The sequence below is a fragment of the Zalophus californianus genome, chromosome X (genome assembly GCF_009762305.2).
Source record: "Zalophus californianus isolate mZalCal1 chromosome X, mZalCal1.pri.v2, whole genome shotgun sequence".
In the NCBI taxonomy this organism is placed as follows: Eukaryota; Metazoa; Chordata; class Mammalia; order Carnivora; family Otariidae; genus Zalophus; species Zalophus californianus.
Genome location: NC_045612.1, coordinates 117,774,076 through 117,798,421, shown reverse-complemented (window position 1 = coordinate 117,798,421; position 24,346 = coordinate 117,774,076). Strand labels below are relative to the sequence as shown.

The window sequence follows — 24,346 nt, the reverse complement described above, 5'->3', positions numbered from 1 at the left end:
AACTTTTCTATGCACTGAGAAACCAAAAAATTCACTTGACTCACTTTATTGTGATAATCACTTCATTGCAGTAGTCTAGAACCGAACCTGCAATGTCTCCAAGGTGTGCCGGATGGACCACAGTTTATCTATTCACTTACTGGAGGACATCTTGATTGCTTCCAAGTTTTGGCAATTACCAGGAAAGCTATTATAAACATCCATGTGCAAGGTTTTTGTGTAGATATAAGTTTTCAACTCTTTTGGGTAAATACCAAGGAGTGCAATTCCTGAATCATACGGTGAGAGTATGTTTAGTTTTGTAGAAAACCAAGAAATTGTCTTCCAAAGCGACTATACCATTCTGCATTCCACCCACAATGAATGGGAGCTCGTAATGCTCCCCATCCTCACCAGCAGTTGGTGCTGTCAGTGTTCCAGATTTTGGCCATTCTAATAGGTGTGTAATGGTGTCTCGTTGCTATTGTAATTTGCATTCTCCTTATGACACAGGATGTGGAGCAGGTTTTGGTTGAAATGAATTTCAGCATGGAGAGAGCTTAGGGGTAGTGGGGAGAGAGAGGTCTTAATAAAGGAGCACAGACCAGAACTGGCTTGCTCTGGAGGGGATGACAAGTCACTAAAGGGGCGAGGGCGGAGATGGGGATGGGAGTGACATGATCAGATTCGTTTCTCAGAATCATCATTACGGCTGCATGCAGAGCATGGACTGACCAGTCAGAAGATAGAAATCCAGGTAACAGAGGATAGAAGACATAGAAGGGGGATTAGAATTGAATGAATGAATTCCAGAGCTCCTTGGGAGAGGAAAAGAAAGGACTTAGATTGATGCCCTCTCTGCCAACAAGCCCTCCCTGATGGCCCTTGCCTGCAGAAATCAGGCCTCCTTCTGCTCTGCTTCCCAGAAGCTCATGTGTGTTTCTGCTGTCATTCCTTCTGCATCCAGCTTTAGCCACAGGTGGGGAGTCTGGGCCTCTTCCAGCTATAGGAGGATGACTCCATGTTAGCACCTTACAGAGTTATTGGCACCTGGGTGTTTCACTCTTTTTGAAAGAATGGATTGCTTGTATTCTCCATTTTTACCTTTAGCTGTTTTTGATAATTTGGTGACATGTACATTTATCTCATTAATTTCTCTGGGCTAGTCTTCCCATCAGTATACTTCAGGGCTAGACAAACTCTCCAAAGACATGCTATGAGTGAGTCAACCCTTCCCTATTTCAAATTACTTGATGCTTGGTGACTTAAGCTATTTCTCTAGGGAGCCTCATTCTGCATTTCATATTCCAGTAATTCTTTAAACGAAAGTCATTTCTAAAACCATCTTCTCAATTTCCTTTATCACTTGTTTGTAGTCACCAGTTTTATTTGGCCCTTCCTACGTGTTCTTAAACACGATCACATGACCTCAGTCAGCAGCCCTTTATCCTGGTAATCCACAGCATTTCTCAATTCCTGTTCTAATATCTAAAGGTAAATAGAAAAAACAAACTTGACTTTAATGAATATTTCATTCAACGAATATTTATTTTTTCATGCTCTGTCACATGCACAAGATACATGGAATCATGAGACCTTTGCAAACTCTTTAAAAAGTAATCTTGAGGGTCTCTCACTCTCTCTCACACACACTCACACACACACACACATTTTTAAAATTCATTCTTCCTCATCAGAGGCCAGCGAAAAATTTTCCAAAATGCCAACAAGCCCCTCTGATACTTTACCCCTGTGCTCACTCACAGTTTCGGCCATGATGGAAACCACAGGATAACATATCAAGAAGCCTTTTATTCAAAAACAGATAGTATCTCACCCAGCAGTTTTCAACCTGGGGTGATTTGGCATCATTTGCAATGCCTGGAGACATTTTTATTTGTCACTCCTGGCGGGAGCTTGCGGGGGGGAGGGGGGTGCTACTGACATCTAGTGGGTAGAGGCCAGAGATGGTGCTGAGCATCCAAGGAGGCACAGAACAAAGAATTATCTAGCCCAAAATGTCAACAGGGTGAAACCTGAGAAACTCTTAAAACCTCTGTCAACATTTTTATTTTATTTTATTTATTTATTTGACAGAGAGAGGCACAGCGAGAGAGGGAACACGAGCAGGGGGAGTGGGAGAGGGAGAAGCAGGCTTCCCGCCGAGCAGGGAGCCCGATGCGGGGCTCGATCCCAGGACCCTGGGATCATGACCCGAGCCCAAGGCAGACGCTTAACGACTGAGCCACCCAGGCGCCCTCTGTCAACATTTAATACAATTTATGCTTGCACAATTCCACTTCCTAAAAATGAGCTCTCCTAACAAGTACATAACATTTTAGCCTGCAGACAACTTTGGTGCCACCAAAGTTCCCTTCATAAGTCATTCATTCTGGAAATAAAAACATGGATACATCAGGTCATAAAGATAAACCAGGCCCCAAAACTTAACCAGTAAAATCAGCAATCCACAAGCCCATTTTGGGAATGTTTCTAAAAACTTTTTGTTTTTAAAAACAAATCAGCCAGTTTTAAAAAGCAAGCCAAATTTCTTCTTGTCATTTTATTTCCTGTCCTCAGACCTTCAAGTTTCTGAGACTCCGTGTCATCTGATCTCACTTTTGTCTTAATTTTGTGCTCCTATGAAAGGCTACGTGATATCAGCCCTCTTGAGTTTCTAAATGAGAGAATCTAATGTTCTGACGTCTGACATAGCCTCAAAGCGTACCTCCAGATGAGATCCAAATCTGAATAATCAGAAAGAGGCTACGCTGGAAACGGTTGTGCTTTTTAGTTCTCATGCAGAAAAGTTCTATTTATTCTTATCAACCTCATTTCCACAATGAGTCACCAATGGAAGAAAATGGCAGCCCCTCATTACCCACGGCCACAACCTTCTAAGCCCAGCCTAATGGCCCTCCTTTGCTTGGCCCAGTGCCACCAAGGACTGTTGGCTCACCCCAAAATCAATCCTCTTGGCCGGTCTCTAATTTTCATTTAGTAAATTTAGAATATTATGAAGAACCCTTCTAACCCCTCTCTGGGATAATGTCCAGAAGCCACTTTGCCTAAACAAAGTCATTTATTTTAATAGAACAAATGAGAGAGCCAATTTGTATTGCATGGCACCCTGACAAAGACGGGAAAAATGCTAGGACTCATTTGTCCCAAATTGTATTTCTAATTATAATAACAACTCTGCAACCAAAGCAATCTTTCACGAAAGTAAATTAGATCGGGCCACTCCCAGGTTAAACCTTTTCCATAGCTTTCCGTTACTGTTAGGAGAAATCCCCAAATCTGTCATGCAGCTTGTAGAGGATGAGTACTTTCTAGGCCCTGCCTTTCCCGTCAGTCTCAACACATTCCCTCTCCATCGAGGTCTGTGCTCCCTTTTTCTGGATCTCTTAAAGTACTCTTCCTTCTTCCTGGATAGCTCATGCTTCCCATGGCTGCCCCCTTCCTTTGCCCAGCTGATCCCTTCCCATTGTTCAAACCACGGCTTTAATTCATTTCCTCAAAGAAGTCTTTTCTGCTTGTATTACGTCTGCTGAAAATTCCACTGGCCAAAGCAAATCATGTGCCAAGTCCAAAGTCAAAAGGGGAGGATGTATACTATGATAAAGGCCAAGGCAAAGAGTAAGGATGTGGGGAAGAGGAAGGAACTGGGGCCATTTCCGCAACCACCACTTTCCTCATCCAGGTGCATACAGGTGATGAGTAGGCGCCACCTAATGATGATTAGCATGTACCGGCACTCATCTAGAAACAGCTCCTTTATACAGCTGAATAGTTGTCTGTTTCAGGTTCTTTGTCTATACTTGTCCTCTCCCGGAAGCCCGATTACACCCTACGACACCTTACTGAGATCTGGTAAATTTCCTCTTTTCTCCAAATACCTCAACAATGCACTCTTTCTTTGAAATTCCACTGAAGTTCAAATCTACTGAAGTAATTAAACACAGGAGATGAGGGGCAGGTCCTAAACATGGAGGCCGCCATGCGCCTGAGAAAAACACCCCTATTGGAGCCAATCCCGATATTCTCAACCGACGATAAGCAAAGCTGACAAAAAAAAAAAAAAAAAAAAAACGAATGATGCTCAGACAAGGCCAATCCACAACCACAGAAATGATGAAACATTCCTCTCTTATGATCAACATGCTTTTTACCAATGACCACTCAAGCCTTGTTTAATCCTCCTGCCTCCTAAATAAACATCATTTAAAAATACCCAGTCACCAAACTGTCACAGCTCCTTGGTAACAGGCAAGCCAGAAGAGGCCCTGATTTCTTAAATCCTCCTTAGAGGATTTTGCACAAGCGTAAGCCCTCTAAGGAGGCCTTTCCAGATACATCTTACTGAGATGTCCACGGTTCTTCCAAGGGATGGTATTTCTTGTGGCAACAAGCTCCATCCACCTAACATTGTTTGAGTATAGCTGTTTGTACAGTGGGCTTCAACACCTTCAGTTAACTCCTTCCCATTCAAAGGGTTAAGTGCTCTGACACAGGTCTGGTTTGAAACACGCTGAATTTTGAGCACTGCTCAACAGCACAAAGGAGACTTAAATAGTATCACCAGGTGAGTGTAGGACCTGGCTAGGCAGTGTGCTGACACAGACAGGTGCAGGAAGCAGTCACCAATAAAACACAATGTCCCTTTTCTAGAAGTTCTATTCTATAGTCAGTAACGTATTCTCCCATTAGTGCCTAGACTCCAACAAGACAAAGTAAGGTTCCATAGGTAAAATGGAGTTTTTCTCCCCACATTAGCTTCTTATAACACTCAAACCTGTGCATAGTAAGCAAAATCAGTTCTTACAGGGACCCAGAGACTCATTCTTTAGAGTTAGTGTAGCCCAAATTCCTGGCTCATTTACCTTCACATTTTTTCCAATAAGTATTTCATACTTTCTTATATGATATTGATTTCATTTGCAGTCACTGAAGAGTGGAAATGAGCAGTAAATTCTCACTTCTACCAATTTTCCAGACGCCATCAAAATTGCTCACTATCATATTACTAGAAGACACATGCACCATTGTTGCAGAAATATCATTAATCATAGTATTATCAGTAATTGGTATATTTTCTCAAAATAAATTATTATTTGGGGAAAAAAACCAGATGTGTATTCAGTATCAGCCTGAATGCTTTACCAGATAAGAACTGTTAAATCCTATTGAAATTTTTCCCCAGGTAGTCAACCAAAATAGCTCGAGAAGCAACAACCTATGTTTTCAGCATATGCTAAGTTCTCCAACTCTACAAATAAAGATGACTGTGGGGTTTTTGTTTGATATTTTGTCTTTTTGGGGAGAGAGCGCGCAAGTGGGGAGGGGCAGAGGGAGAAGGAGAATCTTAAGCAGGCTCCAAGCTCAGGATGGAGCCCCACACAGGGCTTGATCTCACGATGCCAAGATCACGACCTGAGCCGAAATCAAGAGTCAGATGCTTAACCGACCGAGCCACCCAGGCACCCTGAAGATGACTGTGTTTTACTTAAATGAGGAGTTGGGTAGGTGAGTAACTTTCAAATACTGATTAAGCTTTTATGAATGTTAGCATAAGAGGTCTGAGTTCCAGTTTTGTCACTTGGCTTTTCCTTCTTCCTTCCTTAATTAAAAAGGAAATGATGCAAATGTGGTAGACTTCAGGGTTATGTGCAAATTCACCTCTCTCTGGGCACAGGTTCTGTTTGTATTCCCCTACTCTCTTGGACTCAGGGTGGCCATGAGACTCGCTTTGACCAGTGAAATTCATAAAGGGATGTGTGTTAATTCCTTCCAGGAGAAAGGCTTTAAATTGCCCCTGTGAGACCCCATATCATCTCCTTCCTCTTACCACGGTGACCAGTAAAGCTGCAGGCGTAGGCTTCATCAGCCTGGGTCCTAGGATGACAAGGCATGGAGCAGAGCCCACCAGCCAGCTCATGAAGAACACGTGCAATAAGAGAGACAAGTATTTGTTAAGTCACAGATATTTTTTTTCGGGTGGTCTGTCATCCCAGCATAACCTAAACCATAACAGAGGTAGACATTTTTATTGTTAAAAAAATTAGGTGCTTTTTCAAACAATATAAAGGTATATCGAGCTTCACTCTCCAACACATTAGTCACTAATCATACATGGCTATTTAGATTTTAAACATTAGTAAAAGGAAAGATTCATTTCCTCCATCACACTAGCCACATTTCAAGGGCTCCACAGCCACACGTCACTAGGGGCTCCTGAGCAGGACAGTGCAGACACGGAACATTCTCCTCATACAGAAAGTTCTGCTGGACAGTGCGGAGGAGCTGAACAGCAAAGTACCCAAATCACTGCCCAAACCCCTTCACCAGCCCCTCCCTAAATGCTACCACTCCTTAGAGATTATTAAATAGCATTCTAGTCCTTCTTCTGGCTTAGTACACTGCCAAATGTAAAATGCTGAATTTACTTAGGATTTTGCATACGAGCTCGAAGGCGAGGTTGGCCAAATGCTGTGGAGGCGGGGGGTAGTTTTCTGATTTTTCTGTCAGTGCGATAGTAGCATCAAAAAGTGAGCTTGGAATCCTTTCAGATTGTTAATGCTCTGCAATAGTTTACAAAGCATGAAAGCTATGTGAGCTTCTGTGAGGTTTTGGAGCAATTACTCAAAAAAATGGCACCTGAGTATAAAATTAACTATGTCTTCTTTTTCTTGACACCACACTTGTTAAAGGATAGACTATTTGGGAGATCCTTTAAAAGAATCAGGTTTGTGTTATATTGATTGACTATAATTGTTAGAAAAATACCATTAATATCTGCTTTGCCTTTATATTTATTTCTACTTTTTAAAAGGTTTTTCTGTTGTTCTTTTATTGGGTTTTAGATTTCACTGCTAATTTCATTTTCTCTGCTTCTCTAGGAAATGTATTTATAACTGTCTATTTTTCTTCAAGCACTCTTCTTGGCTGTACTCCATGTGGTTTTTTTTTTCAATCATTAAATATATACATTTTATTCAAAAACAGAATACAAAATCTTAATTTCTATGATTTCAAAGTCAGGTTGATTGTAGTACAGATTGCTGTGGGCTTTGTCCCCTCCTATTTTCTTCTTTGGGCTCATTTTTATATTTTGTACTCATGGTTACAATATCCAGTAAAAAAAAAAAAAAAAAAAAAAGGCTCTCCAGATCTTCCGCATCTGACCATCCTGCAGTGGTGAACTGTTAGTCTGGTCTAGGCACCCTCTCTATCTTAATGTCCTCATGACTCCAGAGTCTCTCACCAATGGCACTTGCCCAAGGCCATAATCTCAGAGTGAGGTAAGTTGCATCCACAAATTCTCCCCATAGACAAGCTTCTCCACCAATGATGAGTTTTTTCTGTTCTCGAGAACCATCAAAACCAAGAGGGTCCACATTATAGGAATTCTCCAGTCTTGTCCATAACTAATCAAATCTAAATACCAAGGAGCAGAAAGGACCACAGGGAAGCCAGCTGTTGTGATTTCACCCTGTTCCTCACCATACACTTGATCTTTCCATACTTGAGCTGAAGTGCCTGGCCAAAGCTTCCCACGATCATCAAAAACTCTTGCCGGATTATGGACCCCCGTTTATGGTTGAAACAAGACCCCAAAGCTTCTGAATGTAGAAAGATCCTAGTCTTCTAAAATCTTCACCAAAGCCTTTCTGCTTCATGAAATAATTGGATTTCTGGATCGGACTCCCCACATTTAAATATCGCTTCATCTCCTCCCAAGTGAATGAAGTGATTTAGAAACACTGTATTAATTTCTTTGAAGAATTTAGACAGGAAGCTGTAAGTTGAATTCAGAATAGGGTTTATGGCTCCAAAGGTCCTAGACTGCTTAGGTCCATTGTAACATGGAGTCACGAGGTCTTTCTGAACTTCTCCTCAAGACTGCGTATGTCCAGGGCTATCAAATTCTGGTATGACTCAAATCCCTTGTCGTGCGGCATATGAGATCATCATATGGACATCATTTGGGGTGTAAACATGAGACAAAGAATAGCTTCCTTTGTTGCCTAACTGGGGAGAAGCAAAGCTCTGATAAGGGAAAGACTGGTCATCAACCATGTGCCAGTGCAAAACATTAAACTTATTAAAAGCCATGGTATCCTCATAATACTCCCCACACTCATGGCCTTGAGTAAAGCCACTGGTCCTTTCACAAGTATAAGATTCATCTGCAAAGATATCGGGGAAAACATCACACTCCGAGTCAAGGACACCTGAGACTAGAAGTTGCTGTAACTCGACTGCAGTGTTAAGTTTAGCAGGGCCACAGTGCCACTTGTAGAGACCAAAAATATAGTCATGATACCACTGAAACACTTCTTTCTAAGTTCAGTTAGTTAACATACAGTGCTGTATTAGTTTCAGGTGTACAATATAGTGATTCAGCGCTTCCATACATCACCCGGTGCCCATCACAACAAACGCATTCCTTAAATCCCTTCTTGCAGGAGGGAGCATGCAGGGTGGTGGTGAGCGAGGGGCTGTGGCTGATGTGGAAGTTCTGGGGTGAGAGGTGCAGCAGGCTCGGAGACATCTGCCCTGGGAGTGGCACAGGCCACGGGGCCTGGCCCCGGGGCAGAGACAGGGGTCAGAGCCAGAACCACGGCCAGCGTCAGCAACCCGGGCAGCCCCAGCCTGCCATGTTTTATTTTTTGTAGGACTGTCATTGACCTTGATTAACCTCATAATTTGCTTTCATGTCCTTTTCATTGCAGAAGTAATTTGGGGGTATTTGGGCTTTTATTTTGTCATTAGTTTCTAATTTTATTGCACGGTGATCAGAAAACATGGCCTGTGATTTCTGCTCTGGAGAATTGGTTGTCATACATGTTTGGAAAGAAGGTTATTGTCAATCTGTTGGTTATGAAAATATATCAAGCTAAACTTCACAAATGCACAATGAAAAGCTCTACATACCGATGCTTTTGAGTTGTAGATATTGGTTTCTGGGAAGTTGTGTTAAATTCTACCAATATGTTTGGCAAGTTTTCTATTCTTCTGTATTTCTATTTGTTTTTCCTGTACCTATTTCAAAATTCTGCTGTTCAGAGCCATTATATCATCTTCAAGACATGAATCTGTTGTCAGCATCATCTCTTTTTCTCTTACTACTTTTGACTTTCACTCTTAAGAGTATTAATATTTCTGCCCTTGTTTTTTCCCCTTTAGCATTTGATGATATATCTTTTCTAACCTTTACTTTTTCATTTTTCGATGTTATTTCACCTTAAAGCTATTTCTGGTAAAGAGCATATTGCTAGATTTTTTTTTTAATTGTTCAAACAATCTGTTTTTCTTTTTCCTTTTTTAAAAAAGGTGTATTTAACCTATCTACATTTATTGCAACTGTTAATATTCTTGGATTGATTCCTGCCATCTTACTTCATTTGTTCTCTTTACCATGACTTTGCCCTTATTTCTTCTTTTTACTTGCTCGCCTACCATTGTGCTGATACGCTGTTTTTTGTTCCACTTAATTCTAGCAATCTTGAAATGGTCATCATTTTTCTATTTTGCTACTTGATACTTTTAAATTTTTAACAAAAACATACTTAAAATTATACTATTTAAGTCACATTCAAAGGCAATCAGCATCTAGATCCTCCTCCTGAACACCACGGAAATCTCACTTCCTTCTTTCCCTTTCATTTCCCTTCTGACAGCTAGGATTTCAGATCCTGGGTTGTATCATTAGTGTTACTATTATCGTTTGACTTTTTCCTCCATAATCATGTACAATGATCAATAGCTTTTTCTGGTACTTTGCTGACCACTGCGATTCTGGTGCTACATCTCTCTCATGGCTTCTGTTTTCATTCTGGTGGCACTGTAAGTAACAACTTTTTTTTAAGCTTTATTTATTTGAGAGGGAGGGAGAGAGAGAGAGAGAGCAGGAAGGGAGAGGGGCAGAGGGAGAGGGAGAATCTCAAGCAGACTCCCCACTGAGCGCGGAGCCCAATGCAGGGCTCGATGTCTCCACCCTGAGATCACAGCCTGACCCAAAACCAAGAGTCAGACCCTTAACCCAATGCACCACCCAGGCGCCCCTGTAAGTAACATCTTCAAGTAGCACTTTCAAAGTGCCTCCATGAGTCTCTGCCATCTCTAAAAAGGCTTAATTTTTCTTGACACTTAAATGGTAGTTTGCCAGGTTATGGGATTCAAAATCCAAAATCATTTCCCTCCAGGTTTTCAAAATCTGTGGCAAGAGGGAAGGGAAGAAGAAAACTATTTATCTAGGGTGGGCCACTCTGCCCACACTTTCAATATACCCGGTACTTTGCCATCGTAATAACTCAAAAGCAGAGACAGTTTTTTGCCCAACGCACGTTAAGTGGAAACTGAAGCTCAGAAGGGTGTTCTCCTGCCGGAGCTACACAGCAAGTGAGGGGCAGGGATAATTTCAGTCCAATGTTCTTGGACCTCACAGCCCTGCTCACAGTCTAGACCGCTGCCTTCCCACAGAAATACAATGCAAGCCACATGCCTAATTTCACATTTCCATGTGGTCGCATTTAAAAAAGTAAACAGGTGGCATTCATCTTAACATTTTATTTAGTTCAATTTAGCCAAAACACTGTCATTTTGGCACGTGATCAGTGTTGAAAAGTTATCGAGGAGATACTTGGCTTTCTTCCTACTAAGACTTTGAAACCCGGTGCATCCTTAACCCTTACGGCACAGCTCCGTTTGAAACGACCACCGTTCACGTGCTCCATGACCACATGGGGCTAAGTACCCACTGTACTGGGCAGCCCAGCTCTATGCCACGCTGCTTTTGAAAGCAAACCCTTTCCAACACTGATAGAAAGCATCCTAGGTGGGTGATTTTTTTCTCTCCCAGTTTGACATGAGGAAGTCTGGCTTGCCCTGGAAATAATTGTACAGCTCTTTTATGCCGATTGCAGATATACAACTAAATCCTCCTCGGTGCTCATCTTCATTGTGTAGCATGGCCTCTCCTCCTGGTCTACACAGCCACAAGTCAGAGGCGCCTTCTTAAAGCCAACCGCTAATCCATTCAAAAGGCAGATTAAACACTTGCCCCCATTTGATGCCCGCTGCGTGTATATTTCTATACATGCCTGACTTCCTTTTTCAGACAAATACCCGGCCCCAGTTCAGACAGGATTTTTATCACTCTTGGGACGGCCCTGGGGCTCGAGCAAACATCCGATAGCTTTCCTTTAGTCAGCCCCCAAGAGTGTTAGAAGGAAATCAACACGCACGCACACACACACACACACACACACACACAGCAATTTCTTTTAAGTCTCTGAAGCATCCACCATTTCACATTCCCTTCTGCCAGAAATGCCACCAAAATTAATCTCCCAGGCCCCTCACACCATCTCCCCAGAGCCTCCTAACTCCAGCAGTATCAACAACTTAGAAACTGGAGTGTTAAATAATAAAGGATACCCTCCCTCAGGGGTACCTAGAACTGGCAGACAGGCTAGGACATCAGCATTTGGGGTCTAAATGGCAGCTTGACTCACAGGACAGTCAGCAGAGAAGAGCTGTTGAAGGTCCAGCCGGAAACCCTTGGGATCAACATAGCACAGCTCTGTCTTACTTAAGAGTTGTATGATCTTGGGCAAGTCACCTAATCTGTCAGTCCTTTCTTTCTGACATCTCCATGTGACGACCATGATGCTTACTCCATGGGGCTGTTGGTAAGATTAATGGATATGATGTGTCTAAAGGTTTGTTGTGTCTCCCCCAATAAAAGTTAGCCAAAAAATTTTTTAAGAGTTTACATTTTATTTTTTCAGCTTTACTGAGGTGTAACTAACAAGGGAAATCAGATATATTTAAAGGGTAAAATGTGATGATTTGAAATACATATACTTTGTGAAATGATTACCACAATCAAGTTAGTTAATGCGTTCGTCACCTCACATAGTTACATTTGTGTGTGTGTGTGTGTGTGTGTGTGTGTGTGTGTGTGTGTGTGCGCACTGAGAACACCTAAGGTCTACTCTCTTAACAACTTTCAAATACACAACATGGTATTACTAACTAGAGTCACCATGCTATATATTAGATCTCCAGACTCCCATCTTACAACTCTAGGCTTACAAGCTTCTGGCCAACATCTCCCCATCTCCCCCACCCCCAGGCCCTGGTAGCTACCATACTACTCTTGGCTTTTTTTTTCTTGGTAGATTCCACATATATTTGTCTTTCTCTGTCTGGCTAATTTCGCTTAGCATAATATAATTTTTCTAATATGTTGATACTAAAACAATTACCTTCATGCTTAGGTTCGAATACTGACTTGGCAGCTTTGAGAACTTGGACCTGTTTCTTACTTTCCTAAGACTCAGTTTCCTTGACTCTAGCCTCATAGCGTCAAGGTCTCGGTCTCGCGAGGTCACTGTCGGAACCGGACAAAGCAACATATGTCAAGTTCTCTGCACAACGGAGCCACACATTAAGTGCTTCATAAACGGGAGCTCTTTTTATAATGGACCGATGTGGCATTAGAGTGACAATATTTCTATCCTGATGTTTTAAGAAGTGAAGATTAATTCTAAATGACATTCCTGGAGGAATGTTCATCTGGCGCACCAGCATACCTCGAACTCTTGACGATACAATATGAAGGACCAACTGGTGACCTTTGGACATAAGGCATTTCAGAAGCTGATGAGGACACTGGCAGAGGACACAAGAAGGTTCAGACAGCCCGATCGGAAAGGCGTGTGTGGTACAACCCGCGCCTGTGGTCAAGCAGCCTGCTGGAGTGGACGTGCGCCTGGCACGCCCTGTTCGTGCTCTGCATCCCCGCGTTCTGTCGTTTGTCTCTGCCATTTCCGGTCTCGGAGAGGCATCTGCTCACGTCACTCAAGGTGCATTCCACCCCGGCCCCTCTGCCCCCGTGCCAGCTCTCTGCCTGACCCTGCTTGGCCATGAGCACCCTACGAGCCCTGGGTGGATTTCCTTCCAGCCCCCTCAGGGACAGAATGGTATTTATTTCAGCAAATCAAATTTATTACCTGGGCATCAGGAAAGCAAGAGGAGAAGGCTGCGGGACCAGAGAGATCTTATCTCTTCGGGTTAAATTAAATCTGTGCCACAAATGAGCAAACACTCGCATGTGGTGACTGATTTCGATCTATCCACACAGTGTCCCCTGTGTTCTGTTGCCCCCAGAATCTCCAAAAAAGTCAGTGCCATTAGCCATGAAAATGCATCTAGCAGAGGAGCAGCTTGTCAGAGGACAGCGACAGCAGGATGTACATAAAACGCCTGATAAAAAGCAGGCTCCTCGAAACAGAGGGCTTCCCCTGGGGAAACTAGGGCTGGCAAGCTCAGGAGCATACTCCATATGCTTTGTCTGCCATCATCAGCCACAGCCACCTGTGACAAAATGTCCCCACCTTCTCGTGCGCCTCAGGGCTAGGGTCTCCCCAGCTGTTTACTTCCTTTCTCGTGTCTCCCCACTTGTAATCTCATTTTTGCTCTCCCTTCTCCTGCTCCTTGTTCATTTAATTATTCATTTGACAAACATCCCCTTAGCACTGTGAGAGACCATGTTCTCCCCATTTCTCAAAATGTCTTCCTGGTCTACCTGCATCCAAATCAGGTAGGCTACCAATTAAAATGCATATTCCTGGGCCTCTTCCCAGCTCTGCCAAATGGAACCCTCTTGTGTGCAAAGCTCAGGGACTTGAATTTGTGACAAGCCCTCCAGGTAGTACTGTGATACATGGGTGAGGGTGTAAACCATTCACATGGAATGCCCTTCTGTTCTACCTTTCTCCCATAGCAGAATCGCTCCAGCATCAAGCAAGTCTGTGCCAGTTCTGCATACCATCGACTAGATGAGGGAACACTAGAGCTGTCTTAACAGATACATAACATTTCAACGCAGCGTAACCAGTCACGCAGCTTTTCTCAAAGTGGTGATTCAGGGCTCAGACTCCTTCCATCTTGTGGCTGCATTATCTTCAAGGTGTAGCTCCCAAAATGTCCTCCACAAGGTGCCCTCCACTCCAGCCTACCAGAAGAGGAGTATGGAGGACTGCAATGGAGGTTTTCATGAGTTGGGGCTGGAGGTGGCCATTTTCCACTTCTGTCTACGTTCTGCCAGTCACACTCGGTCACATAGGCACAACTAACCTCAAGGAGTGTGGGCAAGTGGTCTAACCATGTGCACAGAGAGCAGAAGATTTTGAAGAAAACTTAATTAGTGTCTACTTCATGTAGCTCATTAAAAAATGTTTTTCAGGGGCGCCTGGGTGGCTCAGTCGTTGGGCGCCTGCCTTCGGCTCAGGTCATGATCTCAGGGTCCTGGGATCGAGCCCCGCATCGGGCTCCCTGCTCAGCGGGAAGCCTGCTTCTCCCTCTCCCACTCCCCCTGCTTGTGTTCCCTCTCTCGCTGTGTCTCTCTCTGTCAAATAAATAAATAAAATCTTTAAAAAAATTTTTTTTCAGTATGGAGGTTTCACAAACATTAAAAATAGAAATACCAAATGAGGGCGCCTGGGTGGCTCAGTCATTAAGCGTCTGCCTTTGGCTCAGGTCATGATCCCAGGGTCCTGGGATCGAGCCCCACATCGGGCTCCCTGCTCAGCGGGAAGCCTGCTTCTCCCTCTCCCGCTCCCCCTGCTTGTGTCCCTGCTCTCGCTGTCTGTGTCTCTGTCAAATAAATAAATAAAATCTTTAAAAAAAAAAAAATACCAAATGACCCAATAATTCCATTACTGGGTATCTACCCAGAGAAAACAAAAACACTAATTCGAAAAGATGCATGCACCCCTATGTTTATTGCAGCATTATTTACGATAGCCAAGATATGGAAGCAACCTAGTGTCCATCGATAGACAAATGGGTAAGGAAGATATGGTATGTATATTTTTATATATATGGTATATATATGATATGGTGTGTATATATATATATACACATATATAAACATATAAATATATACAATGTAATAATATGTAGCTGTAAAAAAGGATGGACCTTGCCATTTGCAATAACATGGATGGACCTAGAAGGTATTATGCTAAGTGAAGTAAGTCAGACTGAGAAAGACAAATACCACATAATTTCACTCATACATGGACTCAAAAAAACAAATGCATAAACAAACCAAAAGCAGAATCAGACCTATAAACCCAGAGAATGAGCTGATGGTTGCCAGAGGGGAGGAGGGAGGATACTGAGCAAAATGAGTGAAGGGCAGTGGGAGGTACAGTTTCTAGTTATGGAATGAATAAGTCTTGGGGATGAAAGGTACAGCGTAGGGAATGTAGTCAATGGTATTGTAATAGCGACGCATGGTGACAGATGGGAGCTACTCTTAGAGTGAACACAGCGTAAGGTATAGAGAAGTTGAACCACTACGTTGTACGCCTAAAACTAATGTAACATTGTGTGTCAGCTATACTCAAAGAGAAGAATTTATTTAATGTTTTTTTCAGCACCAGTTGAGAGTAGCCTTGAACCTGCAAACCGGAAGGAGCTATCCTTGAGACATGAGAACTTCATTAACATGGGCTGCCCCTGCCGATGCTGGCATGATCCTTGCCAGAGAACAGAAAATGAGTCAATCTAGTCCATCCATTCTCCAGCCACTCCAGCCCTCTGCAGGCTTCTGGGAGCGTGTTGGGCCCTAAACGTAAGCTGCAGCCTTATTGGGAAGCTCAGGACCAGAAATCTCAGGTGTCCTCCAGCTGGCTTGAAAATTTTACCAGCAGGAAATCTGACCATAGTTGATCCATATACTAAGAGTATTATTTAAAAAAAAAAAAGCATATTCTTGTCAGATAGGGGCATTCCAGGGAGGCCTGATCACCAAAAGTATACAATCAAGAGTCTGTTACAGTGATAGGGATCCTGAAGCAAATGCAAAGCCCATACCCTAGAAAGCAATGATAAAATGAGCAGACATAGTAACACAGAAAAGTCAGAACTCATTATCTGAGCCCCTTCACTTGAGGAACATCAGAGAAGTGAGATCTTGGGACTCAGTGATTTAAAACAAAAGAGAGAGACCTACCCCAGGTGACTCTTCATCATGAGCAGGACAGTTGGTAACAGTGAGAAAGGCACCAGGGTGCTGCTGCTTGATGACACTGCAAACTGGAATGTTCTGGAAGGAATCTGTTGATATTGTCACTGGACTCAAAAAGATGCTACAGCTCCATTTTGGCAGGAAACTGAGGGAAATGGTCTTTATTTAAACCCTAGCAGAGCCAAGAGATTGCTCAGTGCTGGTGCTGACAAACTCTGAGCAAAAACATCAGACAATAGTAATTGCGAACGAATGAGTGCGAAGAATGGGACGGGAAAGGAGGAAAAGCCAACATCAAGGTGCCCTATTGAAGTCTCCACTGTGGGAAAAGGGGGCTCCATTCTGCGCGAGAAGCTGAAAAAAAAAATGACCACCCTGAAGGTGGGACATTGGAGCATTTATACATTAGCTTCCTTCCCTTTTGGTGAGGGTACGTGCCTCATTTCTGGGCTGGGCTTGTGCAAGGGTCTACTGAGCTTCCAAGGTGTCAGAAGAGACCCTGAAGCAGAATGCAGAAAGGTGTGTGCTTGAGGCGGGGCCTTGTAAGTGCAAGCCGAGTCTAGATTTGCAAGGAATTGTCCACCTCGGCTGCCTCTGAAATCGGAGGGCAGGCCCGGTGGACGTGACGCAGGTATCAGATGCATCTTCCTAAAGAGATCCGTCACGACCTTCCCTTCCCCTGAACTTCATCGCTGCTTTCTTCTTGAAAGAGCGGCCATCTCTATCTGCTTCCTCGCCTACCATTTGCTTTCAGCCCACCACGATCAAATTTCAAACTCAAAGAAACTGAGTTACTGCTTGATTACTGTATTGGTGATGGCCCAATCAGAGTCACTTCTTAGTACTTGTTTGGGGGTGTTGGCATAAAGGTGGCATTTACAACTATGGGGCTGGACAAGGGTACCTGGGACTTCACACATCAAAGGAAGTGCTGCTTAAGAGAACAGAGACAGCAGACGCCCTACGTGGTGATTGAAGGGATTCTCTGAACACCCCTCTGAGCTCCAACATCTATTCTTCCGACCTACAAAAGCATGACTTCAGAAGCTATTTCTTGGTGCCTCGAGGACTTTTCTGTTTCCCAGAATCTCCAAATACATTGCTAGGAAACATCTTGGGCTTTCATCAGCAAACATCGGAGTGGGAACAGTGAGCAGCGAGCAGACCCCAAGATGGTTGAATACGTGGGTCATGGCTTCTGTAGCGGGAAAGGGATCACAGGAGGTGCTGAAGGACAGCCACTCATTACCAGTTTGCCCTACTTCTCAGTTGGCCTGGCCTGAGTCCCCTCACCATGTCCCACAGCCAAGGGAAAACATGCCTCCTTACTTCTCTCCCACCATTTCCAGTGTCCCACCATGGCCCTTCCTCTCTGTGGGGTTGGTCAGAGCACCTCTGACTCTGACTTTGCGTCAGGGTTGGAATATTGTTTGAAAACCCATTTGTCACCCAGCTGCTCCACCATATGAGTTATGACTGCACTCAAGTTCTTTCTTTGGACAGGAGTTAAAAAGAATATTCATTAAGAGCAGGATGACATGTATCAGCATGCACGATACATTAGGATCAATATAGGATAGACCAATATTCCTTGATAACGTATCGATATTTAAGTATAAGAGTCACTGAACAAGGGAGACCCAAGTGTGGATGCTTTTCTGGGTGGTGCCGGAGCCTTGCCGGAGCCCTCCCTTGTCTTGGCTGCCCCGTTTTGTCCACAGGAAACGTGAAAGCAGGACAGAAATGAGTGATGTCTGTGCCACAATCTGAAGTCCAGAGCAGAGCTGTTTTTGGAAGATGTGTCAAGGCAGACTACATGGTACACCCTCTCTCGTCTTCTCTACCTGGCCACTCTGCTCCTGCTTCAAGCCCCTCCTCTCTGTCACCCTGACACTACCATCCTCTACACCGGGGTTTTATACCCTTGCTGCCACTCACATTCTGGACCAGGGTTCTTTGTTGGGGGGGGGGGGGGCGGGGAGGTCTGTCCTCAACATCGTAGGATGTCGAGCAGCATCCCTGGCCTCTACCCACTAGATGCCAGTAGCGTCCAGTTCTGACCAAAAAGACCTCCACACATTGTCAAATGTCCCCTGGGAAGGGGCTAAATACCCCCTTGCTCAGGAGTCAATAAGCCCCCAGAGGACCCCAGAAGATTCCACGGCATGGTGCTGGGTGGAGAAAGGGCTGCTGGGGGAAATGGGGGATGTCAGACGTGGTGAGAGCCCAGACCCACAACCGAAACAGAACCAAGGGGCGCATATTTCCCAGCAGACGGGGCCTGGCGGAGCAGACCTTTTTTTCTTTATTTAAATAGAGCCCTCGGCCAAAAGCATTTCTGACTCGCCAAGCCCCCTATCAACAAATTTCTGGTTACCTGAGAGGGAAAAATCAGCAGAGGTGTTGGCCCCCTGCTGTGTTCACACATCTCCTTAAGCTTTCATTTTGCCCTCAGCAATAATGAGCGGATGCCAGGCCATCCGTGACCTGCTAATGGGGTGCATTTTCATATTTATCTCCTTGCGTGTTGTCTGTGGCCTCTTTGGGAACGTTCCCTGATTGCTCTCCAATCATTTCCCGCCCCTTTCGAGAACATTAGGTATTAATTCAAGCTTGTCAAATCTTATATGATATATTCCATTCAGGAGCTAATACCTCATCAACCTTACCTGGCACTGGAAAATTCAATTTCTCAAGATACCAGCTGTTATCCTGGAGACCTTGCATATCTATTTGGAACAGCTAATAGGAAACGTTCTTGCTGAGCACTTTCTTTTCTTTTCATTTCTTTGCAGCTGGTAAAGTTCTATGAATTGGATGTGAAGTATACCTCCATGAATCTAAAACAAATGAACAAAATGAATAAATGTATGGCCTAGTAACTTAAGTGCTTTTTTGTTATCCCCCTAAATTAACAACAAATAAAATAACAACACAATGCATATATGCAAGTTATAGGATTCTTCAAAAGACATTTTTGTGGGAAGGCTGTTGTTGCTTTGTTTCAAAAAAAAAATAAACCTGGACTGTGGGGTGGTGTTTGGTAATGGGGAAGGCACATCCTGTTCGATATCCAATCAATATCATTTTTTTTTTGTTTTCATGGTTACCAGTGTTGAAAAGCCAATCCATAGAGATACATTCTTGCAAACAATATTAAACCTCCATAGCTCATTTTACAAGGGGAAGATAATCTTCTTTCAAAGACAGCAGAATTCTCCAGAGCTTTTTTTTATAGGAATGCTAAGCTGTCATTATTATTATTATTACTATTTATTTGCTTTTGTGGTGGCGCTGTGGGGCTTTTTTTTATTGAGGTATAATTGCCATATAACATTATATTAGTTTCAGGTGGACAGCATGATTCAATATTTGTATATATTGCAAAATAATCACCACAATAAGTCTAGCCACCATCCTCACCATACATAGCTTCAATTTTTTTTCTTATGATGAGCACTTTTATGATTTACTCTCCTTTAAAAAGGGGAGGGGGGAAGGCGCCTGGGTGGCTCAGTCAGTTAGGCAACAGACTCTTGATTTCCACTCAGGTCATGATCTCAGGGTCATAGGACCAATCCCTGCATCAGGCTCTGCGCTGAGCACAGAGTCTGCTTGTCTCTCTCTTCCTCCCCCTGCTTGCACTCTCTCTCTAAAAAAATAAATATATATATGTAAAATCTTTAAAAACGAATAAGATTTACCCTCCTAGGAGGCGCCTGGGTGGCTCAGTCAGTTAAGCCTCTGACTCTCGATTTCGGCTCAGGTCATGATCTCAGGGCCATGGGATTGAGCCCAGCATTGGGCTCCCCCTTTAGCGGGGAGTCCGCTTGAGATTCTCTCCCTCTCCCTCTACCCCTCCACCCCCCACCCCCCACTCTCTCAAATAAATAAATCTTAAAAAAAGATTTACTCTCTTAGCAACTTGCAAATCTATTCTCTTAGAATGTTCTGAGTATAACTCCAGTTGTGAAAATATTCAACTTCATCATTTGATCTGGAGACAGGAAGATCATGGTCATATGTAATCTAACAGCAGGTTAATAATTACAGCAATTTCAAAGATGTGAGGAGCATAAAAGATATTTCAGAATATTTGCTACAACTATAATGGGATATAAAAATATCAGTGAGATCTGTGTAGAGCCGAGTTAACAGGTACTGCTAATACTACTCTGGTTGCCTGAATTCTTAATTGAAAGAAATGTTCCATTTCCATTACATGGTATAAAATACGGATTTAAAAAAAAATAAATGTACGGGCCTCTTGAATACTATCCAATGACTCCCACATTAAGAATTCCTGTTCTAATGGACTGACATAGTCTGTTGCAACAGGAAGGGGAAAGCAAGGCAGAGTCCAAAAACATTGCAAAGACCACGTGATTCAGAGTTCCACTCAGCATCCGTACCTTACCTCCTTGAGATCATCTACTAAGTTTCCCCATCATTCATTCAGCCTTGACCTCTGAGACCCCCTTGCTTTTCCCTGAATACAATCCTGCCTCAGGGCCTTTGCACTTGCTGATCTCCCTGCCTAAGTGGGGAGAGGAGCTGCCTTTGGGTTTGTACATAGCTAGTTCTGTCACTACCTTGAGATTTTGGCTTAAATGTCACCTTCTCAGGTAAACTCCCTGACTTCATACTTAGAATTGCAATCTGTGCTGGGAGAGTTCATTGTAGCATGCATAGAATTGGCCTAAGCTAGTCTGTTTAAGGGAGAAGTGCCTCTGTACAGCACTGACTCCTGGCCAAAGGCATGAAACCTGGGTTGGAGGAGTTTGGAGCAGTTCGTACCAGCTTGTCAGCATTATTTACTGATAACAGTGAGACTGATGATCTGCATCTGGTCAGAGCGAGACCCTCAGAGTTCTCTGCTGGTAAGTCTGGTTACATAGCAGAAATATGCATACATAACCAGCAAAAGAGAAAAACCTCCAAGCCAAGACTCCATTTGGAGTTTCCTGGTTTCCAGGGGTCCTGTGTACACATCTATGGCTCCTGATCGCAAAGCAAGAATGTATTCCTGCCACAGCCCTTTCGGGCAGAGGGCAATAGAGCCCCAGCCCTGACTTCTCCAGACCGCTTGCTACCAGACGGTCTTCGGCTGTGATGCATAACCTCACTTTAATGTTCTTTCTCTATCGCACCCTCTTCCTGGAATAAACTCCAGATTTGTCAGCATTGTCATTTAAGGTCCTGGGCGTCTTCGTTAGCAACCAAACCCCGTTTACGTGCCACCATTAGTGCGCAATCCCAACCCAACTCTCCCTCTTCTTCCTTGACTCTGCGGTACGAAGCGCCATCTGATATATTGTATATTTTACTTATTGATTTTGTTTATCCCATTACCATATTTATTTGTTATTACTTTGCTTATAATTTTTTAACTGTCCTCCCACTAGGGCACTCCATGAGGGCAGGGTTTCTGGTCTAATTTTCTCTTTATTGCTGTATCTCTGGACCATAGCAGACTTTCTGCATTTATTATTTGATGAATAAATAAGTGCAGAAAGAGGCAGAATAGAAGTATCACTTAGAGTTCAAGGCTGTTTTGGCCCAGCTCTGAGGCTGGAAATCAATACACAGAAGCTTAGAAAGATGGACAATGATAAAGAGTATGTTCACCTGCTGATTATACTCAAGTCAGTTATCATGAGGCACAGAGATGCTGACAAGTTGGTTGCAATAGGAATTGACGCACCTAATCTACCTTGACTCAAAGAGCGAAACCTGATGTCCATGAAGGGCCACAAGTGGCTAAAACTTGTCTTTCTGACAACTCTTCCAGCCCCTGAAGGCAACCAGAGTCACCCAGAAGGGGCATCGCTTTCAGTTTCCCTAGTACTTTCAGAAGCCTCTGTTTTTCGGAGACTTTGCTCTAGGGGCAGGAAGATGAAATGGCCAGCAGCTGGCAAACACCACAGCAAGACCAGCCGCCGAGTTTGGGGAGCCAGCGGTTTGCTGGGGAGCCATTTCGATGGGCCACTTATACGGAGGTTTGGCTTCTTATCACTGGCAACGTTAATCTGTAAATCCCTCGGTCTTTCTGGGCTCCCATATGGACTGCTGATCTAGAAAACACAGCTTCACTTTGAGGGCTGCTTGGCTGAGTGCTAACCAAGTCCTTCTTTGCTCTAGAGCATCAGGAGAGTTTCTTTTAAACACAGGGTCTGCCCTTCCTGTCCACTCCCCACCCCAAGTGCGATTCTAAATCATCAGGTCTGAGGTGGGAAATCAGTATTTTTAGAACTTCTGTGTGTGATTTTACAGTTGGGGAATATCTTCTCTAATTTGCATTATAAAGAATTAGTGAATTCAAAAGTGATTAGTGATTTTAATGAGCAAATTATATTCACTTCTTTTGAATTATAGGAGAAAACTCCTTTTTAATGTTCATTTTTCTCTCAAGGATTCCATTTTTAATTTTTATTTTGTCCCGGTTTTATGGAGATATAATTGACCTATAACACTGTATTGGTTTCAGGTGTACAACCCAATGATTTGAGTTGTGTGTATATTGCAAGATGTACACCACAAGTGTAGTTCACATGTGTCATCTCACAGAGTTAAATTTTTTTTCTTGGGATGAGGATTTTTACATTCTACCCTTAGCAACCTTCAACTATGCAACACTGTACTACTAACTACAGTCACCATGCCATACGTTACATTTTTAAGTGTCAAAGTGGTGACATCTTTTCAGAGAAGACTGTTCAGTTTGCTCTGGGCTCGGTGAGTTTGCTGACATCTTATTTCTGTCTTTCATTTATCTTATTGTTTGAACTTCCAGAGGGAGAGTAGAGAAGAGGAATGTCAAGTGCACCGCCCCCACAGACTTGCTTTCGAGTTGGTCTGGAAGAAGCTGGTGCCTGGTTGTTATTCCTAAGTTGCTGGGGAGGCGGGAAAGGGGGTAGGCGACGGATGATTTGTCCAGGAGTGAAATGGTCAATTATGGGAAAAGCTGGGGAGAAAAGAAAGATCTTTCCTCCAGTGGGCCCCACGCATGCTCCAATACAAAGTTCTTTCCACAACTCTGCACTGTCACGATGAAAACATGTAGTTGGAGGCCACATACAATTTATCTGTTGTAGCCAAATGGATCTGCATCATTGGACAGCTTCTCCTCAGTTTGTGTTTAAGCCATGAAGGTGAGGCATAGTTAAAAGGGACAATATCAAACCATATGCCCTTAACTCTCGTCTCCAGCAGATCTTCTGAAGAAGTCAGTCAACAGGAACCAGCTTCGCCGTGCGTGGTCTAACCACGCCTACAAAGCACTGGTGGCTGGAGCCAGGTGGTACCGGCTCCTAAGGCTGATTGCGCACATCTGTTCCCAACTCTGCATTCAATGGAACCAGGTGGGTGGCCTGAAATTGGCCACGGTGGGCGTATTACTACCACAGAAATTGGTAAACACTACAAATCAGCTACCCATATTTCTTTTTCTGAAGACCTGAATGTTAAAGATTTACCAGGGTACCACTACTCAAAAGCTATTGCCCCTGCCAAGGTAGACAGAACTAAAATGTCATTATGTTGCCTCCACTAGTCAGGCAAGGTGTTTGCTACAGCGGGTCCTCTACACTGAGAGCAGCCAAATATCAAATCTTGTCCTGTCATTCCGCGTGGGGGGAGGGAGGGAAACAAGCATCCTCCCTAATCTCTGAGTCAATCTTTACATGACTAACACTAATTCAGAGAAACTCATTATTCCATGACTCTCCACTTAAAGAGGGACCTTTGTCCCCTGTGACAAGCCTAAGAAGATGAAGGTGTCCAGAAAGAAGTCATTTGTTTTGATCACTTCTTCCAGCTGAGGACGGCTGGAAGTCTCACATCAAACTCAAGTTTTTCTCCCTTCCAAAGTAGCGGGCCGTCTCGAGTTCTGACCTAGAGTGGAAATCCCACAAGCCACAAAAATTCACAGCCCAAGGAAAACTCTCTGCCAGCCTCATTTGACAACCAATTTGGCATCGCCACCACGGGTGGGGATCCATATAACAGCTGCCTTCAGTCCACAGTTTATTGAACTAAAGACACAGAATGGCTTATTCAGTAATCAGAGCGGAAGGAGTCATCATGGACGAGACACGGCAAAGAGGGTACACTTGGAGCCTTGGAACCAAGACACCAGTACTCCCACTTGGTCAAAATCCTTCCAGATCTCTGCTACCGTGTTTTTTCTGTAGCCGAAACACCGAAAACACATATGTTTCTTCCTCTCTTCTACCGCTAAATTTCCAAAGAGCAGAGTGCATTTTCAGTAAACCCAACGGACCTATGAAGTGATTGGATCAGAAAAACATTAATGAGCCA

At 43.6% G+C, this 24,346-nt stretch overlaps 1 pseudogene; it reads right to left on the bottom strand.

The window, feature by feature from the left end:
* Positions 1-1,398: 1,398 nt before the first annotated feature.
* Positions 1,399-8,094, bottom strand: LOC113931233 (annotated as a pseudogene).
* Positions 8,095-24,346: the final 16,252 nt, after the last annotated feature.